The sequence below is a fragment of the Crocuta crocuta genome, unplaced genomic scaffold (assembly GCF_008692635.1).
Source record: "Crocuta crocuta isolate KB4526 unplaced genomic scaffold, BGI_CrCroc_1.0 scaffold26, whole genome shotgun sequence".
Lineage (NCBI taxonomy): Eukaryota > Metazoa > Chordata > Mammalia > Carnivora > Hyaenidae > Crocuta > Crocuta crocuta.
Window position 1 is genome coordinate 3,194,634 of NW_027532249.1, and position 26,844 is coordinate 3,221,477.

Genomic DNA, 26,844 nt, shown 5'->3' on the forward strand with positions numbered 1-26,844 from the left:
CTGACATTTTAAGAGGGAGAAGAGGAAAAGTAACCAGTGGAACAAATTCTACAACTAGGACAACTTGAAGATGCTTCTTTCATAACAGCTGTCCCTCCTCAGTCTGAGAGAGTCAGAGACCACTTCTTCCTACAAAGACATCCATGTTTCCAACATGCTTTCTCACCTACAAATGCAATAACTTTCATTAGAACCCCGCTGGATTATACAGTTCTAGGTAAAAAGGAAGCTTGTGGTTGGTTTTTCCACTTGGGGGTGGCATGAATCCAACATTTGATGCTTTATGACTTAAGAGCAGACTGCTAGAGTGGTACAGAATCTCAGAGGTCATGAATCAGTGGAAAGAAAATGTTGTCTAAATCAAAAGACCTAAGTCTATGTGCCATCTATCCATTTTGGCAGAGTCATTTAATGGCAGTGTCTTCATCTGTAAAGTGAGTGTGGTATTGCCTGCATTAGGAATCTACACCTCTGACGGGGTGGTAGCAAGGATCTAGCAAGTTCATGTAGATTCACACACATTCATGAGCCAAGAGATGGCACACATGCAAAGGGAGATTGCTCTCAGCAGCAGCTGCACCATCCGGTGGGATGGTAAGGTTATCATTCTTATTCAGGGAGGTCTGGTAGGGCGACTTATTTGAAAACTGAAGGTCTCAAGTCCCAAAAAGCTCCCCAGTCCCAGGCAAACACAGCTGGCCAGTGACCCTCTAAGAGTGCTGGCAAATCAGACCTTGAGTTTTAATTTCTCATTTACTCCAAACTTTCCCTTCGAGCCCAGGCTCATTCATTAACCCTGGAACAAACCACATCTGGACTTCACTTTGTCAAGAAAATAAAATTAAGAATAGTTTCTCTACACTGATGGTATGTTAGAACTAGAAAGTACTTATGTTTTTCCATTTGGGGGATGCACCCCAAACTGATTATTAAATCACAATATAGTTACTATTCATTACTAAATGACAGTCTCTGTAAGGTAGTGCCCGGTCATCAGTGTTTTGTTTGATGTTATGTTGTTATTGGTATTGTTTATCTCTGGGTGATTCCAATATGCAGCCAGCACCCCAAGTTAGAACTCTGTCCCCTCTCCCCCGCCTTCCAAGAGGTCCCTGATGGGCTGTGACACCATATCATTCAGAACATGGTAACCTGCAGATGAATGTGCTCTGGCTGCCCGGCCTCTCTTCTCATGTGTTTGCTCTAATTGTTGCTGAGAGTTCAGGCGCACTCACATATTAAAGTTGTTATTAGTCTTAAATTTATGAATGTTAGTGGCTTTTGTCAGCAACCCACGTATTTGCATTACTAGCTCTGTTGCGAATGAGAAGCAGCATATGCATTTTTTGAAGTGCCAAGTAAGTACCCATATAAGGTAGAAGAGCTAGAGACCATATTGTACAGTCACCAAAACGCACCGTCTATTGGATGTGACCAGCACTCCCCTCCCCAACCTACCTTCCTTCCAGTTGTGCGTGTCCTCTGCTGGCAGAGGCTCTGGGGTTCCCGCGCCCCCTCATGGACCCTCGTGGGAGCTCCGGTGGCCTGTCCAGACTCGTATGAACGCAAAAGGCTTTTTGCCTCTCTTTGAGCAGAAGGCGGGGTGGAGGTGAAGGCAAGCTGTTCTTTAGAACTTTCTGCCAGAATGAAACATGAAAATAGATGTAAAGACAATTTGGGAATAAGGTAAAACCTAAGTCCAAGTGAAAAGACTGACTTTAATTTATAATGTCATATTTCAAAATGATGTATCCCCTAAAAACTAAAGCGATATTCAGAGCATGGGCCACGTGACCTGGGACTGAAGAAAAACCGGTGTGGGCATTCATAAAACTCAGCAGATGCAGATGGCGTCGGACACCCAGGGAGGGAGGGTCTGGCCATTGGCGAGATGAGGCTTTCCCAGAGCTGTCACCAGCCGCTCCATTTGTGGCCTCGTCATGTCTTGCCGGTGAGTGACTTCACCCTCAGCCCAGTCCTCTTAATGTAAATGGGAAAGTTCCAACCACTCTGTGAATTAATCAAAGGGTAAATGGCCAAGTGACACTCCAAGACTCTGGCTCTGAAGAGCAACCCGTCTCTTACACAGCAGGCATCTCCCAGCAGGGCCTGGTTGTGCCAAATGTTTGTACTTCCCAGAGTAACCCTGGTAACCCAAGACAATGTGCCTTCTGGTGCGCCTTCCTGGTCCCCGGCATATGGCTCCTGCCCAATGAGAGGCTGCCCTGCCTCTGCCCTCTGCTCCTCTAGGCCCCCTGCCCAGAATATCTCTTGACCCCTACCTCCATTATCTAGGGCGTGCCACCCCTCAAGCCCCAGCCGATGCCCTGCTCTGAGGCCGCGCTGCCTCAGCCTAGCTCACAGCGATAGTAACAGATCGGGTCCGGGGTGCTTTTGCTGCTTGTCTGAAATGCACAAAGCACTGAAACAACAAAAGTTTTTCATACTTCATTTAGTGGCAAAACCTGACCTGAATCAACATGAGGCAATTTTTAATCTTTGTGCATCCTACTTTGTATGAATCTCCATACATTTCTCTGGAGATATATTAACATTTTCGAGTATGGGGGGGCAGCCCCAGACCCTGTCCTAAGATTTATTTAATATATGGCATATTCACCATGTTTCGTCTCCAAAATGTGAAAATTTTGAATTCTGAAACACACTGGGCCCTGGGGCTTTCATACAAGGGATTGTGGACCTGTGCTAGCACTTAGTTGGCTGTTACTCAGGTCAGGCACTGTTCTAGATGCTTTCCACGTCCAGTTTTCTGCAGCAAAATGTTCTACCACCAAGTTAACTACAACAAAGCTTCCCAAAGAGAGAAAGTTACATTGAAATCATATTGCTGGAGGTCTGTTTGATTTATAGGGTCTTTGATTGACTAGGCGAAGACATTGAAACTTTCTGAGCCAGAGAAAGGTAGGTTCAAAATGTCTAGTTTTGTTCTGTTTTGAAACACCTTCTAGATACAAGTCTATGATGAGGTGTGTACTACGAAGAATCACCGGTCAGTGGGATGTTTACCACTGACAGACTGGGGAGGAGAAATCTGGGAGCCAGAATAATCAGTTAGGGTAGCATCGAAATGGTCTTGGAAAGGGGGTCAAAGGGAACAAGGAAAGAACAGAGTGGAATGTTAGTCCAAGGACACGGCCTCAGGCATGTTCCCAGAGCCAATGATTAGGCACAGGAAGCAAAGGAGAGCTCCAGCTACCAATTCTGGGAGCTGTGTGGGAAGCAGAGCCTGGGGAGAAAGCAGACTTGTAGTCATCAGAGCCAGGGCATAAGAGCCAAGCTCGGAGGGCTCTGACGTGGGAGTGATGTGGGTGTCACCAGTCTCCCCGCTGGCCTTTTGGGTTCACTCAGTGACCCAGAGAATACCCTGCCCCCCTCTCTCCCCACCCCTGGCTCCATGCTTTTGTGGCTTCCTGTGCTGTGTTGAAGCAAACAAGTTCCCAGGAGGGAAGGACGAATCAGCAACTCAGGGGCTTATGAGGAGCGTGTTTTGCCAGAGACCCCAGAGGCTGCCTGGTGCTCAGGCTCAGGATGCAATGGCAGAGCTCCCTGGGGACAGGACTGTCCCTCGGGCCAGCACTATGGTGACGAACAGGGTGGCTCCAGGGGTTCTAGGGATGAGCTACAGAGAATGGGGACTCACGCGCCTGGTGCTCACACGCAGGATGGCTGTCGGTAACACTTAGGATGCACACACAGTAAATGTGTGTCACTGTGAATGAGCGTGAGCAAGTACAGGAGACATCTTTCCCTGGAAGGAAGAAGGAACAGAGAGGTTGTAAGGAACAGATGAAAGGTAGGAGAGATTTCAGAAAAGGCAAAAAGAAGAACTGGAGCTGTTCTAGCATTTGTACAGCCGATTGGTGATTCCTTCTAGGTACCTTTCCTGCTGAGATTCTGGTAAGGGCTGAAATTTACCTGGAAGGCTTTGAAGCCACCTGGCCCCATCCTCATTCTGGACCCTTCTAGATACATTGCCTTGGGCTCCAAAAAATGGTCTTCAACCTTAGGTTTCACTTTGTTTTTCAATTTCATTGAGATATAATTGACGTATAGCACTATATAAGTTTAAGGTGTACGGGATCTTACTTGATCTATGGAGATTGCAAAATAATTAACAATGAATTTAATCTGTCTTTTCATGTAGTTACCAAAAAAAAAACCAGTTTTTTCTCTTTGTCATGCTTGGATCTATTCTCTTTGCAACTTTGAAATATATCGCACAGCAGTGCTAACTATGGTCATCATGGGCTCTATTACATCCCCAGGACTTACTTATCTTATGACTGCCAGTTGGGACCTTCTGACCCCCTCTCCCCTTTCCCAGCCCTACAACCCTGCCTCTGGCAACCACACCTCTGATCTCTCTTTCTGAGTCTGGTGTTGCTGTTGTTATTGTTGTTGTTTAGATTCCTCATATGAGTGAGATCATACAGTATTTGTCTTTCTCTGCCTGACTTATGTCACTTGAGCATAATGTCCTCAAAGTCTGTCCATGTTGACAAATGACAGGATTTACTTCTTTTTATGGCTGAATAATATTCCATTCTATGTATGTATAACCAGGTTTAGTTTTTAATTACTTTTTCTAAGCAGAAGAGAAAGGGCTCGACTTATAAATTCCAGGTCCCTGGAGCAAATCGATGCTAAGGAATGGGCCTCTCCAGATGGTGGATTGGGCAAAGAAGGAGGATTGGCAGGGGATGCCAGCATCAGGAGAAGGTGATGGGCACTGGGGGATTAACCAGCCCAGTGGCCAGCATGACGCCTAAGGCCCCAGAAACAGAAAGAAAGAAATATTATGTGGAGAAACCTACACATCGTGTTCCAGGGATAAGCCAATGCAATTCTCAGAGAGGAGCCGCCATTGTGTTTAAGGTAAAATACAGCTGGTTTGTTCCAAAGAATTAAAAATACAAAAAAGAAGGGTGCCTGGGTGGCTCAGTAAGTTAAGTGTCCAACTCCTAACTTCGGCTCAGGTCAAGATGAAGGTTAGTGGGAATGAGCCCTGTATCAGACTCTGCCAACAGTGCAGAGCCTGTTTGGGATTCTCTCTCTCCTCTCTCTCCCCTCCCCCGTTTGCTCTCTATCTCTCAAACTAAGTAAAACTTATAAAAAGACAAGAAAGAAACTAGCAAATAGGAAGAAGGCAGGAGATGTGAGGAGTTTGGGGCAGAATGGGGCTCTGAGCGTTGTGGCAGCAGTCAAGACCCTGAAGAGGACGTCAGAGAAGGCGTAATCCCCTCTGGGGTGGTCCAGTGGCCAAAGAACACCTGCATCTGCCTCTGGCTTGCTGTGCCCTCATGTCACCCCGATCTCCACCCACACAGAAGCCTGGGTTGCAGTTGCCTGGGGACTAGAAGGAAAAAGGGCTTTGTCCCAACTTGAAGTCAACACGGAGGAAGAAAACCAAAAAACGAGAGAGAGAATCACCACAGAAGACAAACTGTGAAAGCCATCGGGAATTCAAGGGGACAAGAAATCGGAGTGAGAGGGGGCGACCACGAGATCAAAAGCTTCTCAAAATGTTTCAGAAATGTGGAGGAGACAAAGCCTCACTTTGTTGATAAAGATCCAGCCGTGGCTGGAGAAATGCAGGGGTGGCAGATGCTTTGATGACATTTCCGATTCAGCTCTTGCTAAACCTTTGCAAATTGGATTTTCTACTTAGAAAAGCCAGGGAAGTTTATTTAGGCCAGTGGTTTTGCAAATGCATTTTGTCCCGCCTCGGAGTGGTTATTCAGACTGTGTCTTAGCCCAAAGCCTGCGGATAAAACAGGTGCAAAGCGGTACAGCAATGGTTGGGAACAGGCAAGTGGGGCTGGAACCCAGGTCCTCACAGACTCCTGCCCCCCAGCCCTGAGGCAAGCCCACCCTCCCCGTGGGCGAGGCTTGGGCAAGGGTGCAATGGAGGCCTGTTTTCATCTCTTCCTCCCACCTCCCTCCGTCTTACCCCCCACCCCCGGGGGAAGTGCACGCACGTCTGTGGGCACCCTGGCCTGTGAACAGCCCCTGCCTTTGGGGCCGGCTAGCAGGCTGTGTGGGGAGAAGCCGACTCAGAGGCCTGTGAGCAGGGGACTTCCAGCCCTGGGGACCAGAGCCATGGTCTAGAGGATGGGGTGCAGGCTCTGTGTGGGCACATCTCAGGGGCATTAGAACCCCCTCCCCGCCGTGAGAAGGGCCGACTAAGAACAACCAGAGTGGAGGCTCTAAGCTCTAGGGCTCAGGCTGGAGTACCAGCCTTTGGACCTAGGCACGCTCCATGGAGCGTGTTTGCAAAGTTTAGACTTCAGCCAAGACTAGAGAGATCGGTGAGGCTCCCCCACCCACACACTCCAGGCATCAGGAGTCGTGACCTGACTGGACAGGATGGCCTTGCGCCTCCACTCTATCTGCACACTGCAGCCCTGAATAATCTTTCTCACATGTAAGTTTGCCCACGACCCTTCAGCAACGAGGCCTGGCCATGTTCCTGGGCACAGTCTCCCTCTGCTGCAGACCACCCCTCATGCCTCTCTGTATGCTCTGGGCAAAGGGCATGTAATTCCCCTGTCTTTTTTTGTTGCTGTTGTTGCTCACGCCATTCCCACCACTAGAACGCCTGTTTTTATGGCTCTGGCTTCCCTGCTCGGCTCTCCCCTCAATGTTGTGCATCCTCAGTGGAAACTCTGCTCTGTAGCTGCCTCCTGGTCCCCCTGACCTTGCACTAGACCCTCATCTTCTGTCCACAAGGTCTGCAGTACATTCATCTGTGGGTCTTGCGTAGGAAGCACAGAGGGTGGGCAGACCGGTCCCTGGTAATGTGGACTGGGCAGAAGTTAATAAAGGTGGCCCTATACCAGGGCACAGAAACCCAGCCTTTAGAGAGACACTTCTTCAGAGAAGAAAAGAGATATGGAAACAATCCTCAAGTGCCTGTTGTGTCCATCACAGGGTGTTTCTGCAGGTCTCCTGAGCCTGGGCCCGGATCACCAGGAGCAGAGCCCTCAGGCCCTTTGGCTGCACTCAGCACACTTCCAGCTCACTTCCAGGGACAGGTACCTGCTTCTCTGTGCCCAAGGGCTTTATTCGGGACACGAGAGCATGTGTGCACCAGGCCCCCGGTGCCGAACAATGAACACCCCAGCCTCCCTCCATAGGCTGCTCTTAGTCCACAGTCTTTCCCTCAGATGGACAGAAGATGTGAATTTCGTACCATGTCCCTAGATTTTTCTCCATTTTCCTGGGATTATGCTCCAGTCGTGCACTGTGGTTACTGGCTTGCTAGTATTTACCCTCTTGGTTGCCTCCCTTCCTTAATTATCACGCCCACACTCACTCCTGGCATTTCCTACCCTGCCCAAATGAATCCTGGACTTAAAACCTTCTCTCAGGGTCTGCTCTTAGAAGAATCCAGTGTGGGGTGCCTGGGTGGCTCAATTGGTTAAGTGTCTGACTTTGGCACAGGTCATGATCTCATGGTTCATGGGTCCAAGCCCCGTGTCAGGCTCTGCTCAGAACCTGGAGCCTGCTTCAGATTCTGTGTCTCCCTCTCTCTCTACCCCTCTCCCTCTCTCTCTACCCCTCTCCTGCTCTCTCTATTTCTCTCTCTCTGCCCCTCCCCCAGTCGTCCTCTGTCTCTGTCTCTCAAAAAGAAATAAATGTTAAAAAAATTAAAAATAAATAAAAAAGAAGAACCCTGTGCAAGGCAGCATGATACCAAAATCAAGTACACTCAAGAAGTATCTGCTTCCACTCCTTTTTTTTTTTTTTTGGCCTGAAGTATACCTTATAAAAATAAACTTTTTATTTTTTTGTAGGAAAAATAAAATCATTATTTCATTTGAAGATGCTCCATCTGCATTATGCTTGGTGGTGTCCTTGTTTCCATCAGAACCAGCTCTCCAAGATGCTTGCTGAGTGGTCACAGATCGGTTGAGAGATGTTCCACATGTCAGTACTGGAAGTAACAAATCCCAGGCCATTCCCCACTGGACTTGCAGTGCCCCCACGGGACCTCTGTCCCAGTCCCTGCTCTAGCAAACACAGCAGCTGGCGCCAAATCAGTCTCCAGCCGACTTGGTTTCCTTTTTCCCTGGAGTGAAGGAGATGGGCTCACAAAATGAATCTTATCAGCTCCCAGGAAAATGATCCCTGCGTCACCAGGCCAGCATGATCATAGTAGCACTGGTTGGAGGGATTGGCAAGGAAAACCAAACCTGATATTTTCTGGTTCCACCAATGGTGGTTGTGAGGAGCAACCAAGCTGTGGGCCTGTGAGGAGCCGGTCCTCACGGTGTGGCTTCTCTGATCCTGGAAGGGCGTGGGGTCGCCAACTGCTCAATGTTTGATTTGTTTCAGAAACCTATTGGAGCCTCCGCATTTATAGTGAGACATACGCATGTCAAGAGTGAGGTCATTCATGGGGCGCCTGGGTGGCTCAGTTGGTTAAGTGTCCGACTTCAGCTCAGGTCATGATCTCATGGTCTGTGGGTTTGAACCCCACGACAGGCTCTGTGCTGACAGCTCAGGGCCTGGAGCCTGTTTTGGATTCTGTGTCTCCCCCTCTTTCTTCCCTTTCCCCACTCACACTCTGACTCTTTCTCTCTCAAAAGTGAATAAACGTTAAAAATTTTAAAAATTAAAAAAAAAAAGAGTGAAGTCATTCAGTGACAGCACCTGCCTCAAACTCTGCTGTCTGGGACGCTCTGGGAAAACATTTTCAGGGCCAAGTGTGGCCTAAAGCAAATGCTGCCCCTCTTCTGCTGGCATTTGCCACCGTCTGCTAAATGTCATGAATAAATGGGGTTGACCTTCTCATCCAGGCTCTGAGACAACATTGAAATTGAAATACAATGTTTGAAAGATAAGTCATTTCTGACAATGACAGCATGCATATCTGTAAAATATAAAGTATGATCCATCAAAAAGATACAGCAATCATGAACCAACAGAGCTGCCCTCCTCAAAATCAAAAGTGTTCAGGGGCACTTGGATGGCTCAGTCAGCCGAGCATCCGACTTCAGCTCAGGTCATGATCTCGCAATTCATGAGTTCGAACCCCGCATCAGGCTCTGTGCCGACAGCTCAGAGCCTGGAGCCTGCTTCAGATTCTGTGTCTCCCTCTCTCTCTGCCACTCTCCTGCTCACACTCTATATCTCTCTCAAAAATAAAAATAAATATTAAAAATTTTTTAAAAAGCAGAAGTGTTCCAAATTACGAAGAGAAATGGACAAGTTTGTATTTTAGCAGGATATATGGCATGCGTGTCTGAGAAATTAATAAATAAATCAACAGAAGTTAAGTAGGCTATTTATATATGAATTAGCAATAAAATTTAAGAGCTGGGTCTAATATTATAAGTAAATATAAATATCATTTACCCAAGGAAGAAATTCTCTTCAAGTACACATCAAAGATTTGGAAACACAACACACACACACACACACACACACACACACACACACACACGGCTAAAAAGAAATGTTGATAAATGGCAGAGAATTTTTTCTGACAAATTGGCAGCTATTTTAGAAATCCACATTTAAAGGTTATTTAAATAAATATATTTGAAACACTAAAATGGTATTCTTCTATAACTCCAGGGTAAGAGAAGTCTTAATTAGAATTATAAAGTATTTAGGATGGAAGTGAAAGTACTTCAATGTGTATTAAAAGTGATACATAAAGGAATATTTTTTGCCTTCAAGTAGGTATTAAAATTTTTTTTAAAAAATGAATCCATGTCAGTGGACTATTGCTCAATTCAAATGCTTGAAGAACAATAAAGTAAACCTAAAGATGTCATAAGATAAGAGCAGGAGGGGCGCCTGGGTGGATTAGTTGGTTAAGCATCTGACTTTGGTTCAAGTCATGATCTCATGGTTGGTGGGTTCAAGTCCCGCATTGGGCTCTGTGCTGAGAGCTCAGAGCATGGAGTCTGCTTCAGATTCTGTGTCTACATCTCTCTGCCCCTCCCCACTCGCACTCTTTCTCTCTCTTATTTTTCTCTCTCTCTCTCAAAAATAAATAAATATTAAAAATCTTTTTAATAAAATGAAATAAAAAGAGCAGGAATTGATGAAATAGGAAACAAATATATAATAGAGATCAACAAAAACCAAAGCTTACCTTTGAAAATACTAAGTAGGACAAACATCCAGCCAGACTCATCTAAACAAAGAGAAAAAACCAAAATTACAATATTATTAACACAAAAGTGGATACCATAAAGATTTTTAAAATTCCAGTAAGAATCTATGAATACTTTTCATACTTTTATACTTTCAACTTGAAACGCTTGGAAGAAATGGCCAACTTTCCATAAAAATATAAAGTTATATATACATCTAAATTAAATGTAAATATGAATGAAAATTTTATTCAAAAGAAATAGAAAACCCAAGTGATCATATAGCCATTAAAGAAACTGATCTAGAAATCAAAAGTCACCACCCAAAAGTCACCAGACCCCAGTGGCTTCCTAGGTGAGTACAGTGCAAAACATTTACAACCCAGTCACATTTATGAAAGCACAGATCTCAAATAAAACATTGGCAAATTAAATTCACAGTACGAAACCGCAGATGAAATCATAAAGATGTTGCACTTGACACAGGAATCCAAGGATGGTTTGAAATACATTTTGAGAGACTGTAGAAGCTGTTGCCTACCTATCCCTGGCCAGCAAGGACAGTTGGGAGACCCAGGTTCCTTTTATTCCCTGTGTTTAGATATGGAAGGCATCTATATTTAACACATTCTAATTTATTAAAATATCTTAGACTATAAGGAAATCTTGTAATTGGAAAATTTTGTTTAATTTTTTTAAATGTGTATTTTTGAAAGAGAGAGAGACACATAGTGTGAGTGGGAGAGGGGTAGAGAGAGAGGAAGACACAGAATCCAAAGCAGGCTTCAGGCTTTGAGTTGTCAGCATAGAGCCCAATGCAGGGCTCAAACTCATGAACCGTGAGATCAGGACCTGAGCCAAAGTCAGACACTTAACCAAATGCGTCACCCAGGTACCCCACCTTGTTTTTGAAGCATGTGGTTTGTGATGGCTATCTTCTCTTCAGTTGCCTAAATGATTCATGGTGTGCAAATGCTGTGCAAGTCTATGACCTACAAACTAGAGAAAAGAGATGTCAGGTTCAGTCTTTCCCCAGGAAAGTCCCAACAGCATCACTGCTACATTCAGCCTCCTTCAGTGCACTGGCCAAGGTCTGGAAGCTTCAGCTCATTTCCCCCAGTGCTCACCCTCCCTTAGGGCCTCAAACCCCCCAGCTCCTAGTCACACCATGCAGACCAAGCCCAGCAGACAGGATTGCTCATATCCACTGCTGTCCATCAACACCTCCACTTGGGGAGGAAGCACCTAGATATGGTTCTTCTGTCCCACAGAGTCAGTGAGAGGCTTTTCCATGAGGCCTGGGGCAACAGAGAAGAAAAGGCACCTGTATTGTTGTTGTTCTTTTTTTCCCCTGAAGCTCATAAAACAAATGGAGAAAAAAAAGAGACAGACAAGAAATCTGCACAGTGATAGTCAGGTGTCTTTCAAGTAATTCCTCAAATTGTTGATAATACTCTCAATACCTTTGTGTTGCTGTAATATGTAAACTATGAAAATAGTTCCTATTCCCCTGGTTATTGTGGTATGTGATGCCAGCTTTATCTAACTCTTGACAAAATTTTCCCATTATTTTATATTGTATTCTTATTTATATTATAAGCCGGGAAAATGGAAAAAAATATTAAACGCTGTAAGTGGGCTCCTAGATAGCTCATATTATTCCACTGATACAAGTTGAGCTCATTCATACCAGTATCCTCTCCTGGGGTAGGATTCCACAGTGGATCTGGAGCATGTCCAGGGCTGCTGGACCCCTGAGGTCACCTCAGTATGGAGGGAAAAAGAGGAAAGAAGGAATAGCCATGCTATTCTTGCTCCTCAAAGAACACAAAGTGCAGGTGACCCCATTTGTCTGAACCCCCTAACAGTATCTTTAATTATTTTGTACACAGTCCTGAGACACAAACTAGGTAAGATCATTTCCTTGAGGATCAGATAAGCAATGTTCTTTCTCTTAGTGCACATTCATTCTCTGCCTTTTTAAAAAAAGAAGAGAGACTAAATCTATTTCCTCATCAAAAGTAAAACAAGTGAAAGTGAACTTTTGTTATTGGAGGTCCCTGAGATGTGGGGCTTACTTGTTAGAGTAACTTGCCTAATAGAAGCTGACTAGTACAGGTATCTTAGCTTAAATTAGTATATGAAGGCTCTGCTTTAAAAATTCAAGTATAGTTGCAATATAACACTAAATTAGTTTTCAAAGTGTATAATGTAGTGATTTGACAACTATATACATTATGAAATGCTCGCCATGTTAAGTGTATTGTGATATTATTGACTATATTTTCTAGGCTGTACTTTTCATTCTCATGACTTAATAATTTTATAACTGGAAGTCTGCACCTCTTAATCCCCTTCACCCATTTCACCCCTCCTCCCATCCTTCACCCTTTTGGCAACCACCAGTTTGTTCTCTGTATTTATGAGTCTGTTTCTCTCTTCGTCATTCTTTGTTTATTTGTTGTTTTTAATTAAACATGTAAGTGAAAGCATACAATATTTGTCCATCTATGTTTGGCTTATTTCACTTAGCATAATACCCTCTAGGTATGTCCATGTTGTTTTCAAGCTCTTGTCAAAACACAGGACCAAAGAAAAAGAGCATAGGAATAGTCAACTTTGATGGGGAGATAATAGTCATATGTGGCCTAGTCTCACAATAATTTATGGTGGATAAGTCAGTGTATGGAGCCCATGGGGAGTTGAGCTTAGAGAATGTTAAACAAATTTTAGTCATTTGTGAGATGGTTATTGAAGTTTCCTATCTAGCACAACATTGGAGACAGTCTAAATGTCTACCACAGTTACATACATTGAGGTAAATGTACTCTACCATTGCTGTCTAGCCATTGGAAACTATAATTATAAAGATTAAGTAACCCTGGAAAATCTTTATGATAAACATGAAGAAAAAATACAAATTTTTTGTACAGTCATCTAAAAATAAGTATACATATGAACAAATACAAGAACAGAACACAAAAACATTTTAAAAATCTTAACTTTTTGTTGCTTTAAATATTTAAAATATTACTTTTACAACAATAAAAAATAAAAGAGAATAAATTCACTAAATCAAACTGTTTCAATACCAAAAAAAATGTTTGGACTTCAAAAATTATTGACAAGAGGGGCACCTGGGTGGCTCAGTCGATTGAGCGTCTGGCTTTGACTCAGGTCATGATCTCATGGTTTGTGGGTTCCAGCCCCACATCGGGCTCTGGGCTAACAGCTAGTTCAGAGCCTGGAGCCTGCTTCAGATTCTGTTTCTCCCTCTCTCTCTAAGACTCTGCTGCTCACGCTGTCTCTCTCTCTCTCTCAGAAATAAATTAAAAAAAATTTTTTTTAAATGGCACCATGTTGCTTCTATTTTAAAAAAATTATTGACAAGGAGCACTTGGGTGATTCAGTCAGTTAAGCATCCAATTCTTGATTTTGGCTCAAGTCACGATCTCACAGTTTCATAAGTTTGAGGCCCTCATTGGGTTCTGCCCTGGCAGCATGGAGTCTGCTTGGGAGTCTCTCTCTCCCTCCCTCTTTGCCCCTCCCCTTCTCACTCATGCACTCACACACACTCTCTCTCAAAATAAATAAATAAACATTAAAAATTGTTTTAAATAAAAAATTACCGACAAAATATTTGCATTTTTAGATTATAATTTTCCTGCTATCATGTGAATTACTAGGAAGGACTTCTCCATTTTTGTGGTTCCTTTTTTTTTTTTTTTAATGTTTTATTTATTTCTAGGAGAGAGAGAGACAGCGTGAACAGGGGAGGGCCAGAGAGAGAGGGAGTCACAGACTGAAACAGGCTCCAGGCTCCGAGCTGGCAGTCAGCACAGAGCCCGACGCGGGGCTCGAACCCACGAACCGCGAGATCATGACCTAAGCGAAAGTCGGACGCCCAACCGACTAAGCCACCCAGGCGCCCCTGTGGTTCCTTTTTAAGAAGAGCAATAGTTACCCTTATGGTAATGGTCATAAAGCCACATGACTTCCTATAGATTGGCTCTGCTGATGTTCCTCACAAGACCAGAAATGGATATTCATCAGATGAAGAACTGCACTTCTTTTTCTCAAAAAGGACCCTGTACACAAACGTTACAATTGCTCTATAGTTGTTTTTTTTTTTTTTTTAACATTTCTCCTTTGGTAACATCCTACTCAACCTTTTGCTTCTTAAAAACAACAGAAGTGTTTATACTGTCATTCGATAGATAGCTACCTTGATCACGTAATTCTTTTTTTTTTAAATTTTAATGTTTTATTTATTTCTGAGAGAGAGACAGTGTGAGCAGGGGAGGGTCAGAGAGAGAGGGAGACACAGAATCTGAAACAGGCTCCAGGCTCTGAGCTAGCTGCCAGCACAAGCCCAACGCAGGGCTCGAACCCACGAACTGTGAGATCATGACCTGAGCCGAAGTCAGACGCTTAACTGACTGAGCCACCCAGGTGCTCCTGATCATGTAATTCTTGTGCTGTCCTAGATTTGTGTTTACAAATGATTGAACTCAAACTTACATATTACCCAAGCTCTGCACAATCGTCATCAGTAGGGAGACTTAACAACATTCATTTTATATCCAGAATAGTCAGCCTTTTTGACTTCACACAGAAGCAGCAACAGCAAGATGCTCACTCCTGTCCCCACTCTTTGAAGAGATCCTAGGAGCTCCTTTGGAAGGAGATGAGGTAAGGAACTGGAGTAGGGAAGGTTTCCATCTTAAAACTCAAGTCCTAATCCTTGGCTACAAATTCCAAGTCACAAAAGAAATTCCAAGTAAAAGCGTTTTTTTTTCTTCCCAGTTTTATTGAGAGATAGTTACATAAAGCACTGTGTAAGTTTGAAATGTCCAGCATAATGATTTACATATATCATGAAATGATCACCATAATAAGTTTAGTTAACACCTATTATTTAATATAGATACAAAAAGAAGAAAGAAAAAAAACCAATATTTTTTCCTTGTGATGAGAACTCTCAGGATTGACCCTTGGAGCAACTTTGCTGTATATCACACAGCAGTGTTAGCTATAGTCACCATGTTGTACATTATGTCCCCAGTACTTATTTCTCTTATAACTGGAAGTTTGTACCTTTCGATTACCAAGTAAAAATTTCTATGTGGAAGGAAAAAGACAAAGTAAAATCCATAAGGAGGATTATAATAAATTTGGCCTACTTCAAAATTGATCTCCAATGATTCCAGAACTTGATACCTTCACAAAAAGCCAGTTACGGTTCTTACTACAGAGGTGCCAACACTATTTCCAAAGAGAGAATCTGCAACATCCCTACACATTCTGATTTTTGTAGCATCTTTCAAATTACCTATAAACTTCTCACTTGGGTGTCACGTGTTAGAATACACATCACTCAGTTCTGTGATTTTTCTATTAGCCTATTAATGTCTAAAAATGAGACGAGATGGACTTAAGCTAAATTCTTTTCTTTTTGTTAGACAATAATATTTTTCACCATTTTTTCCCATAGATTTCTAAGTGCTAGCCAAGCTTTTTTCCCATAAAATGGTACACATCCAAAATCTACTTTTTCATTATGTTGTACACCTGAAACTAATATAATAATATATGTCAACTATATACTACAATAATAATTTTTAATCCACTTTTTAAACCTACTTTTTCAAAATTCTTTTTGAATCTATATGCACAAAATAAATTAGAAAAAAGCAATTTGATCATTTACATTTGTTCAGCAAAAAACACAATTATTAGAAAAATTGGGTTATGCTATTACTACAAATAACCCCAAAACCTCAATGGCTTAACATAGCAACAGTTTATTTTTCATTCATGCAAATTGTATGTACAGGCAACTCTTCAGAGAATCTACCATCACACACTTACTCAATACTCCAGGCTGGGAGATTGCACTTCTCTCACTAATTCTGCAAGGGATGCAAAAGTGGTAGTAGTTCTTACAACCAATTAAATGTTACTGCATAGAATTGTAGTCTTCCTGTGTGTCTGGAATAAGAGGAGAAACAGATATGTAAGGACCCTGGAAATCTCTGCCACATTTAAATAATAAAATTGTGTATAAATTAGACCATCACACCCTCACTCAAAAAGTGTCTAAAACTAGCTTGTATTTCTAGTCATCTAGAACAGCACTATTCAGGGGCACCTGGGTGGTTCAGTCGGTTAAGCACCCAACTTCAGCTCAGTTCATAATCTCATGGTCCATGGGTTTGAGCCCCACGTCAGGCTCTGTGCTGACAGCTCAGAGCCTGGAGCCTGCTTCTGATTCTGTGTCTCCTCTCTCTGCCTCTCTCTCACTCGCACTCTATCTCACTCTGTCTCTCAAAAATAAATAAATGTAAAAATTTTTTAAAAAACAGCACTATTCAATAAAAATGTAATGCAAGCTATTAATATGAGTCATGTATATAATTTTTAACTTTCTAAATACCCATATGAAAAATGCAAAAAGCAACTAACAAAATTAATTTTAAGAATATATTGAATTGGGGCACCTGGGTGGCTCAATTGGTTGTGTCCAGCTCTTGATTTCAGCTCAGGTCATGATCTCACAGTTCATGAGTATGAACCGCATGTTGGGCTCCATGCTAACAGTGTGGAGCCTGCTTGGGATTCTCTCTCTGTGCCTTTCCTATGCTCACTCTCATTCTCTCTCTATCAAAATATATAAATAAATTTTTTAAAAAATATTGTATTTACCCAAATATATTCAAAATATTATTTTATTATACAATCAATATTTTAAAATTAAATATTTTAAAATTAAAATATTTTCTTTTCTTTGTACAAAGTCTTCAAAATCCAGTATGCTGGCACACAGTAATTCTGACTAGCTGCATTTCAAATGTTGAGCAGCCACATGTGGCTGGTGGACAGCACAGAAGTGGAATGTAGAGAAAACTATGTTGTTGACTACTGGCTTGCCATAAATTTGCATAAATTAACATACTTAACTCTCACAACACTACTATGAGGTAAATAATGTTATCTCCATTTTTAAAACTAGGGCACTCAGGTCTGGAGTTGTCTAATAAGAGACTCAGGGCTACCTGAGTGATTTAGACAGTATTCAGAACTATGTCTAACTCCAAAGCCCATGCTTTTTCTACTTTTCCCATATGGAAATTCAGAGTTAAAAGAACACATCAGACATTGAAGCATTATTTAACAAGCAGTGGTATCCTACTTTATGGCTTTATTGTTACTTCCTCTAGAAGATGTTTAATTTCATCTTCTCTATAATTAGGACTCAATTGAACCATTATTTCACTTGGCATTTTTAAAAGCAAATCATGGGGCGCCTGGGTGGCTTAGTCGGTTAAGCGTCCGACTTTCGCTTAGGTCACGATCTCACGGTTCGTGGGTTCGAGCCCCGCGTTGGGCTCTGTGCTGACTGCCAGCTCAGAGCCTGGAGCCTGTTTCAGAGTCTGTGTCTCCCTCTCTCTCTGACCCTCCCCTGCTCATGCTGTCTCTCTCCTAGAAATAAATAAAACATTTAAAAAAAAATAAAAAAAAATTTAAAAAATAAAAGCAAATCATTTCTCCAGCTTCTTAAGTATTTTCCTTCTCTGGGCTAGGTGTGGCAAGAGAGAAATAGGAGGCAAAAGAAACACAAAGGATGAAATAGAAGGTAGGATAAGCCCAACTAGGACAGGTGAAGCACTGATGTCACTACTCTAAAACTTAGAGGGAAGTTTTAAATAGCTTCAAACAACCATTTTGTTGGATCACATAATTTTGTGAGTCAGGAATTCAAGTAGGGCTTAGCCGTTCTTTTCAATGTGGCATCAACAGAGGTCATTCAGTGGTGGATGAACTGGCCTGGAGGGAACAAATAGGCTTTGGGCAGGGTCAGTGGAAGGCTAGCTCAGCTGGCCCACCCAAGCTCCCATAAAGCCCCCCAGCATGGCAGTATCAGGGTGGTCAGACTTCTTTCATGATAGCTCAGGGATCCAAGAGACAGAGTCCCAAGATGCAAGGTAGAAACAATACGGCTTCTTGAGGCCTACCCTCAAAAGTCCCAGAACTTCACTTCCACCACATTTTATTGGTCAAACAAGTTTCCTGGGCAGACTGGAGAGGAATGGAATTAGACTCCATGTCTCAATGGGAGGAGCAGCAAAGAACATGAAGTCATCTCTAATGTACTACAGAGAATGAAAACAGTAGCTTGAGGAAGATTAACATTTATTTTTTTTCTCATAAAAGTCTGCATGGATATGGATCACTCCAGGATATGGAACTTGAAGGTGTCAGAGAACTAAACCCCTTCTATCTTATTGCTCTGTCTTGCCTCGCATACTGGTAAGGATTAGCAAACCATAAGCCTGTGAGCCAAATCTGGCCCACAGCTTGTTTTTGTAAATAAAGTTTTATTGCCACACAACTATACTCATTGATTTATGTGACTTATTCTCAATGACTGCTTTCTCACTAGAGTGGCAGAGATGAGTAGCTGTGACAGAGACTGTATGGCCTGCAGATCTTAAACTATTTATTGTCTAGCCCCTTACAAGAAAAGCTTGACAGCTCTTGGGCTAGAGCACTATCTGAAGGTTACCCATATTACTTCTGCACATATGACAACTACAAAGGAGGCTAGAAAATGTTTTTATTCTGGTCATGTTCCATCAGAAACTGGGACTTTTCTATCACTATAGAAAATGGGGAATGTATAAAATCTGGAGCCAACCCACAGACTGTCACCGAGGCCCAACTACAATAAGAAGTTGAAAAACCAGACAAACACCTGGAGAATTAAGCCTTAGGCAACAGGAGCTAACTCAGGCATCCATTCTTGTCCTGACTCTGCCCCATCAGATGGGCGCAACAGGGCAAGTGGAAATCCAGGCGGGGAGGAGCGCCATCAGCCTAGGAGTCAGTCAGCAAACGGCTGTGTTCCTCTTTGGAATGATGGGGTGGAGGCTTGGGTAAACTCATTACTGCAATAAAAAGGACAGGCTTTCCATTCCAGAGAGACTGGAATAAATGTTAGGATTTCAAGAATAGAGGAGTGCAGAGGGAAAGACAAACACCTATTTGATCCGATACTCCTGAAAAGTGGAAGCTGGTTCCAGCAGGAAGGAAGACAGCTGGGTTAGGAGGAGGGAAACTCAAACTTGGAGTCAGGCATGAAGATACCCAGAGTTCACAGCTGACATTTTCTTAAAGTCTTCACAAGGTCTGTGTGGATCTGAAAACCCAGAATGGCAGAGTCCCCAGAAGCCACGTGACCCCATCTCGAAGGAAAGAGATGGCAGAGTCTGTGAGTAAAGCTGGGCCCCACAGTCTGTCCTCATCACTCCATTTTCCACATTTGCACTTTTCAACCATCTGAGAAAAAAAAGTGTCCAGAGAGTTCAGTGGTGCCAAGCTTGGAAACCAGGGTCATTAACATGAATGAAATCAACATAGATCCCAGACTGGTCTTTTTCAGGTATCTTCTGTGTCTTTCTTTTGTATCTTCAAAAGCCCAATCTTCCTGTCCTATCTAGGACATTAAAAAAAAAGAAAAGAAAAGAAAAGAAAAAAGAACACACCCATCCAAAGAATATTCTTTCAAGTCCATTGCCCATGCAGCTAGATGATTATTATCCAGACTATTAATTACTAATATGGTTACTACTGACATGATTTCTATGCTTTTCTGTGTGCCTGTCCAATCCCACATCTCGCCACCACAGCCAGTGTTGGGTTTTGCCTGGAAAACAGATGTCCACACTCAGATCTGAGCAGGCACGGACACTGAAGGCAGCCACCATGCAGATCTAAGCAGAGTTGAGTATGTTAGAGAGCAGGTGACAGGATCAAAAACAAGTGAGCAAGTTGATGTCCCCAGGAGGATTGGAAGGCACAGGCCCAGTTGCCTGCTGATGAAGCATGGTTTCATAAAAGCATTTACTCCAGTGAAGCCTCAGAAAGCATAGCCTGGGTATAGAGAGAAACATGAAGAGTGCATTGCAGAGCAAGGCCAAACCACAGAGAAGGACAAAAACACCACGCCACCCACCATGATCCAGGAGAGAGCAGCCAGATCATCCTCAAAAGGAATGGAGCCAAAAATCCAGAAATACATCTAGATCCTCTCTATGCGACTGTGCTTTTTACTATGGTATTTTGGTTTCCAGTTTTCTTGATGACTTTTCTACAAGCCACATTACATGAAGGTTGCTAGTGCACGTTTCTCTTTCCCTTCCACTAGGTAGTGAGCTCCTCAAAAACAGGGCCTAGGTCTTGTTCCTCTGGTTTCTCCCACACTGAGTACAATACTTACAACACAGTAAGATTTAGCATAAAAAAATAATTTCATGGGATTATGGACTGAAAGGAAATGTCTTTAAAGACCTGGAGTTGTCATGAATCTGGGGTGTAATGAAGGTGGCAGTTCACAGCAGATGGGGAAGGAGAGAGCCCAGGAAGGAGAGTGACTGTGAAGGCCTCCCCCAGCCTTCTGTACACACTCTCAGAGATGCATCTACATGGAAAGAGATACGCCTAGAGATACCGCCACACAGACACAACCACACCAAGGGCACAAGTCCACAACACCAAACTCAGAGACACTGCCACACAAATGCCAGATCTTCCATGCAGAGTGATTCAGCCTTTCCATAAAAGTCTCCTCTCTGCCTATTAGAGTTCAAACGTCTCCCTGTGAGGGGTAACTATTGATCTTGGAGAGTGAATACCATTATGAAAGCCAGATATTACAGGATGAAACTGACAGTGCTGGGGCAGTGTGAGAAGTGGTCTGCTGGACCATGAGGTGTGCAGCTCATGGCCATGGCAGGCTGATGTCAAGGCTTCCAGGAGGCCAGCAGATGGTGGGGCATCCAGGAGCCCCCGACATTCTACAACTGGAGAGTCATACAGGCAGCCTAGAGCCACAACAGACATTTGGAACAAAGGAGGCAGGCTCTGGATTAGGGGGATAGTACTGGAATCTATGTGCATGTTCCCAATGCAAATGATATAAAGCAAAAAAAAAAAAAAAAAAAAAAAAAAAAAAAAAAAAAGAAAGAAAAAAAAAAAACAAAAACAAAAAACAAAAGAGAAAGAAAGAAAGAAAAGAAAAAAGAAAAGAAGAAAAAAAGTGGTGGAAGGAGAGATCTCACCTCTGACCACTGATGAAATGGGCAAATACCAATATAGAACCCAAGCTGCCATGAAGATGAGCTCACAGAGGACATAACTCCCTCAGTGTCTGGGAACCCCAAGGAAGCTAGTCCAGGGCCTGCAGGTAAGAAAAAGTGATCAGTGGCTTCAGGTGACTGGAAGTGAAAGGGTATGAAACAGCGTAGACTAATTATTGTAACAAACAACCAGCAGATCTTGGAGACTCAGCCCAACAGACATTTATATTCTGCTCATGTGTGTCAGAGGAGGAGGCAGGCATGGTCCAAGTCGTTTGACTCACAGAGTCATCCAGGAATCCGGGACCCTCCCTTCCTCCATCTTCCATCTCCATCTTCACCTCTTAGAGTCTTTCCCAGGGTTCTCTGCATCTTGTCAGCAAAAGAGAGGAGAGAGCTTGGATCACACTTGAGAAGGCTTCACTTTTGCCTACACTGGCCAGACTCAAAGACATGACCAAGGAGAAAATCTTGGAGGAAAAGGAAGTGTGGCAAGTCAGAGCAGCAGCCCATGGAGAGCAAACATGCCCAGAACACAAGAGATGTGAGGCTCTGGAGCCAAAAAGGCCCCACAGAGCAGGAAAAGTTCAAAGAATAGAAATCAAGAAGGTACTGGTGGCATAGTGGCTGATGGTCATGACGTGTTGGGCCACTTACCAAAGCGTCCGCCTGTACATCAGGATGGGACAAGACAGCACTGTGGATGGTTCTGGAACAATCTGGGGCAGTCTTTGGACGGTCTAGGAAGGATGCAATAAAAAGCAGTAGCAAACAACAGTGACAAACACAAGAAACAAATCAATATAAGCTCTCAGTATGTGTGGCTGTGGTAGAGAATAACTCAGTTAAGACACAGCTATGGAGAAAACTAAAAAGCTGATGACTCCATAGAGCCAAAATTCCCGGCCACTTCCCACCCTTCATATTTGCCATAAAGATCATGAAGAAACTTGGCACAGTGAGATCTGCACAGCCCTGGGTCCCATGTGTATATTCACAGTGGCTGTGAGGGGGTGGGGTCTGCACTCAGGTACCTATCACCTTGTGGGGGTCTCCATGTAACAATCCACACATGTTGTGTGGTGCCTTCCCATCAATAAACTCTGAATGTGACTCTGTATTTCTCATGGTTCCAGAAATGCCTGGAAAAGAGCAGGGACCATGCTTAAAACTAATAACTAGAGGGAAGTTATGAAATGTGGCAATCGCTACGTCCATTTGGGGGAAAATGCAGTTGGAAATAGACATATCATCCCTTTCTTGGAAAGATGATTGATCCAAACCACCTAGATGGAAATGATTTCTCAGTATATGGCTATGGAATATTTTCTGTCTTCAGCATCTCAAGAGTCCCAGGTAAGGTAAAGGCAATTAACCAGAGTCTTCCCTCTGATTTTAGTCCAAATTTCAAAGCTTGTCTCATCCAAGCTTGTCTTAAAAAAAAAAAAAAGCTTTTCCAAAATCCATTTATCAGAAGTTTCCAGGTAACAGTGGCCAAATCAGGATAACATTTATGAAAGTTTGGGCAGAAATCAGGTCATTAATGATACTGAGCTTTATTTCTCTGCCAGCCAGTGTGGCAATACACTCAGAATGTCAAGAGCTAAAGGACCAGTGTGGACCACAGGGTTCTGTCCTTCTGAAGTGGTGTAGAGCTGCAAAGGCGCCCACCCAGGGCCAGTGCCTGCCTGACCAGTTTCGTTGTAGTTCCTGTTCTTCTCACAGACATTTCTTTCTTCAGCTACCTGCAGGCTATCCCGGTGTCACAGATCGAGACTCCAAAAGCGACCAAGTGAGAGTCAAATTCCAGAATGAATCCCCCCTTCTGCCCATTCCCAATCTGCTAATACCAAACTCATATAGGCTAACGAACACAAGTGAGAGATGCAGTCCTAATCTGCATCCCAGTGATTCTCAACTGAAGGCAATTTTGACCCCCAGAAATTGTCACCATTGGGAGGATGCTACGGCATCTAGTAGGTAGAAATCAAAGATGTTGCCAAACATCCTACAACGCACTTTGTCTTAGCCCAGTCTGCCATAACAAATCCCCAGACTATGTGGCTTCAACAATGGAACTTTCTTTTCTCAGAGCTCTGGGGGCTGAAAAGTCCAAGATCAAGGAATCGCAAGATTTGGTTTCCGGTGAGAGGTGTCTTTCTGGCTTGCAGACAGCTGCTTTCTCACTTTGTCCTCTCATGGTTCAGAGAGAGGGGACTGAGGGAGAGAAAGAGAGAGAGAGAGAGATAGAACAACCTCTTTAAAAATTCTTTTTTTAATGTTTTATTCATTTTTGAGAGACAGAGAGACACAGAGCACAAGCCAGGAAGGGGCAGAGAGAGACAGAGACAGAATCTAAAGCAGATTAGGCTCCAGAGCCTGATACAGGGCCCGACCCCAAAATTGTTGTTCAAGGGTAACTGATTGGGGCGTCTGACTGGCTCAGTCAGTTAAGTGTCTGCTTTGGCTCAGGTGATGATCTCACAGTTCACGCCCCACATCAGGGTGTCTACTATCAGGATAGAGCCCTCTTCAGATCCTCTGTCTCCCTCTCTCTTCTGCCTCTCCTTTGCTATCTCTGTTTCTCAAAAGTAAATAAACATTAAAAAAGAAAAGGGCAATTTATCATCAATTTATCTGCAGCCTGAGATACATCTGTGGAAGGGCTAAGCTGAGTGGTTTCCCTGCAGACGTCCTGAGGCACCGATGGGGGTCAACAAATTTTTTCTGTGAAGGACCAGACAGTAAATATTTTCAGCTTTGCAGGTCACATGGACTCTGCTGTACCTATTCAACCATAACTGTCACACAAAAGCAGCCATGCACCACAGGTGAAGCCACGGTGTGACTGTGTGTCCGTGAAACTCACACTGTCAACAGGGCAGACTTTTCCCCCTGGACCTTAGTTTTCTGATCCCTTCATCAATTCCAGTGATCATTTCATGGAGAAGGTGTAAATCCAGTTTGCATGCATCTGAGCTCTTAAGACTCTTAAGTTTCCAATGATGGCTTCAAAACATTAATAGGCAGTGAAATATACTTGAACTCGATAAAATAGTGCACAGCAGTTTAATGATTTCACGAAAAGATAAGACTAAAAGACTATACTAGACAATGTCACAGTGTATAGAAAGGGCAAATATTGCTTCATGAAATTCTTTTTGAGGCTGCATGTGTTTAACAGACAGAGAGAGAGAGAGAGAGAGAGAGTGTGTGTGTGTGTGTGTATGGTATCAGGATAAGATGCAAAAGTATTTCTTAGAGTAAGTCATAGTCAGAAAGGTTGAGAACCACTAGCCTATTGCAATCACTCCCAATTTGCTGTCCCCAGGGATAGTATTAACTACAAGCAGATTTGCTCACAACCTGCATTTGAATGGTACCTACCTGGATTATCCATTATCCAGCCATCCTTGTCAAGGTACCTTTTCAAAAAACTCCTCTTCAAAACATTTTCTTATTCCTTTTAGGTTTTTTTAACACTCTCTTTGGCCCCTCTTCAATGTACTTTTTATGACTTCAGTTGCCAAAGGAGAGCTCAGGTATCAACTCTGAGGCCTGCTGTGATTTCATTCATGTGTAATTAATTCAAGCTGTCTGTTGCCTTTAAATGTCAGCATGTGCTGGCAGTGTATCCCTGGAGCTTGGCCTGGGGGGCTGGGAGAGCCCTTTGGATCATACCCCAAATGAAAGATTCTCACTTTGACTTGAGAGCCTCCTTGATGAAATGTCTTCTTCCCACCTTTGCCCTTATGAGGCCAAGCCTGTGTCTGAGCAAATGACCAACAGCTAGGACAATGGCCATCACAGCCAGGCTCAGGAGGGGCCTCTGCATGACCACTGGCTGCAGACACTTGGGACAGTCCCTTTCCTTTCTAAGGCTGGCAAATGCTTGCACCAGATTTGGCGACCGCACGTGTCCTAAGCGCCCAGACGCTTGTCCCTGAGCGTCACTCCAGGCAGGGGCTTAGGGCTTATATTCCTGGGAATACTGGCCTCCTGCCACTTCATCTCTGTCACTTGCTCAATTTCTAAGCGGTGCCTTGCAAATTGGTGCTCAATGCACCTGTGCATGTGGCTGGGACAAGGTGACTACCAAATATCAAGAGTTAATCATGAAAATGGACGTACGCCAAAAGAATTTCAAGTCCCCACCAAAGTACCTATGTAGAGAAGGACTTTTTCTAATCAAATGTAGTTTCCAAATTGCCTTCCAAAAGCTTAACTAACAAAATGGGTCAAAAGCTTTCAGACTGTGGCCTGGGGTATATCTGATCACACATTTACGTGCATGTGGTTAGTGTCACATATGGCAGTGTCTCCTTATGATATTAACAAGCAAGAAGGTCTCTAACATGATGACCCAACGGATTTGGGTGCATGTCAGTTCCGACCGAGATACAGAAAATCAGACATTTTTTTCTCTCTCCTTTCCATTCCTGTTACCTCCCATATTTTGATAAGACCTCATTTCAAAATGCCCTGAACACACATATTTAACCTCATTTTTCATTTCAAAAACTGGATTAAAGGAGAGACTGTCTGTGCCTCACCGGTAAAACAGGTGGTCTAATAGAAGTTTCCCACATTCCCCAAATTACTTACTTCCCTCAAACACATTGCTCAAGCTTGTTAATTCACATAGCAACTCCTCATTAGAAACGGGCATAAAACAAAGTAAATAATTGTTTCCCAGCAGGATAGATTTTAAGATGCACAGACACAATTTCATATTCTCTGTCGAACACCAGACAAAAGCAACCCATCTGGCAAAGGATGGCAGTGGTGAAGATCTCTCTCACCCTTGAAGGAGCATGTCCCCTTCTGAGTTAAGGACACTTTTCACACAAAAATGTAGCCATTCAAAGGGAAGCACAGGCTTCTGCCCAGATCGGAATAAAAGGAGAGAGACAGACAGCCTGAAACTGATGCTTCAGAATCCACTCTTGACTCAACGTCACCAAGCAGCAGTCCAAAAATGCACTTGGTTTGGCAGGCTGCCATTTTGGATTTGCACATTTTTAGATTCTGCAGTGAATATTTAGGTCTCATTGTAGGAAGCCAATAAATATTTGGCATCTGAAAGCTTTTCCTCTTCATTTTACAAAAACTAGTTATGATATTAACATAATGAACCTTAGCAAAGCTAATGACACTAAAAATAATGTAAGGGACTCACCATACCAGAAAGACTCTGATTGACTGTGGGGGACAGGTCCTGTGCTAGGTGAGACCCATCCGGGGAATTTGGAGGAAGCTGCAAAGCCAGCTGGTCCCCAAGACGCTTCAAGGAACCTTGTCTCTCAGGATTGAGCTAAATCATAGGGACAGAAAGAGAACCAGGGAGGCCACCTCTGTGTCATGATAATAGTAAGACTGTGTGGTTCCAAGTTCAAAGGACCACTGGCTCCAGTAACACCTCGCATACACATTTGTCCATGGTTTATCTTAAAGCACTGTCCAACCACTGCTGGTTGAGTCTCATAACAGTCCTGCAGAGGCTGCCCAGGGCTTCAATCATATGAGCTATGCACGAGAATGACAAGAATACTGACCTCATCACATGGTTAGGAGAG

The 26,844-nt window shown here is 43.3% G+C and overlaps 1 long non-coding RNA gene across 1 annotated transcript in view; it reads right to left on the minus strand.

Annotated features, from left to right (window-relative positions):
• Nucleotides 1-2,348: 2,348 nt before the first annotated feature.
• LOC144243200 (uncharacterized) overlaps nucleotides 2,349-26,844 on the minus strand; it is a 61,043-nt gene continuing 36,547 nt past the window's right edge. The window contains exons 2-9 of the long non-coding RNA XR_013338568.1: nucleotides 21,926-22,008; nucleotides 21,553-21,640; nucleotides 21,251-21,369; nucleotides 16,002-16,121; nucleotides 11,032-11,129; nucleotides 10,130-10,171; nucleotides 3,662-3,769; nucleotides 2,349-2,422 (exon numbers count right to left, since the gene is read on the minus strand). This is a non-coding gene — a long non-coding RNA (uncharacterized LOC144243200). The remainder of the gene's footprint in view (nucleotides 2,423-3,661; nucleotides 3,770-10,129; nucleotides 10,172-11,031; nucleotides 11,130-16,001; nucleotides 16,122-21,250; nucleotides 21,370-21,552; nucleotides 21,641-21,925; nucleotides 22,009-26,844) is intronic.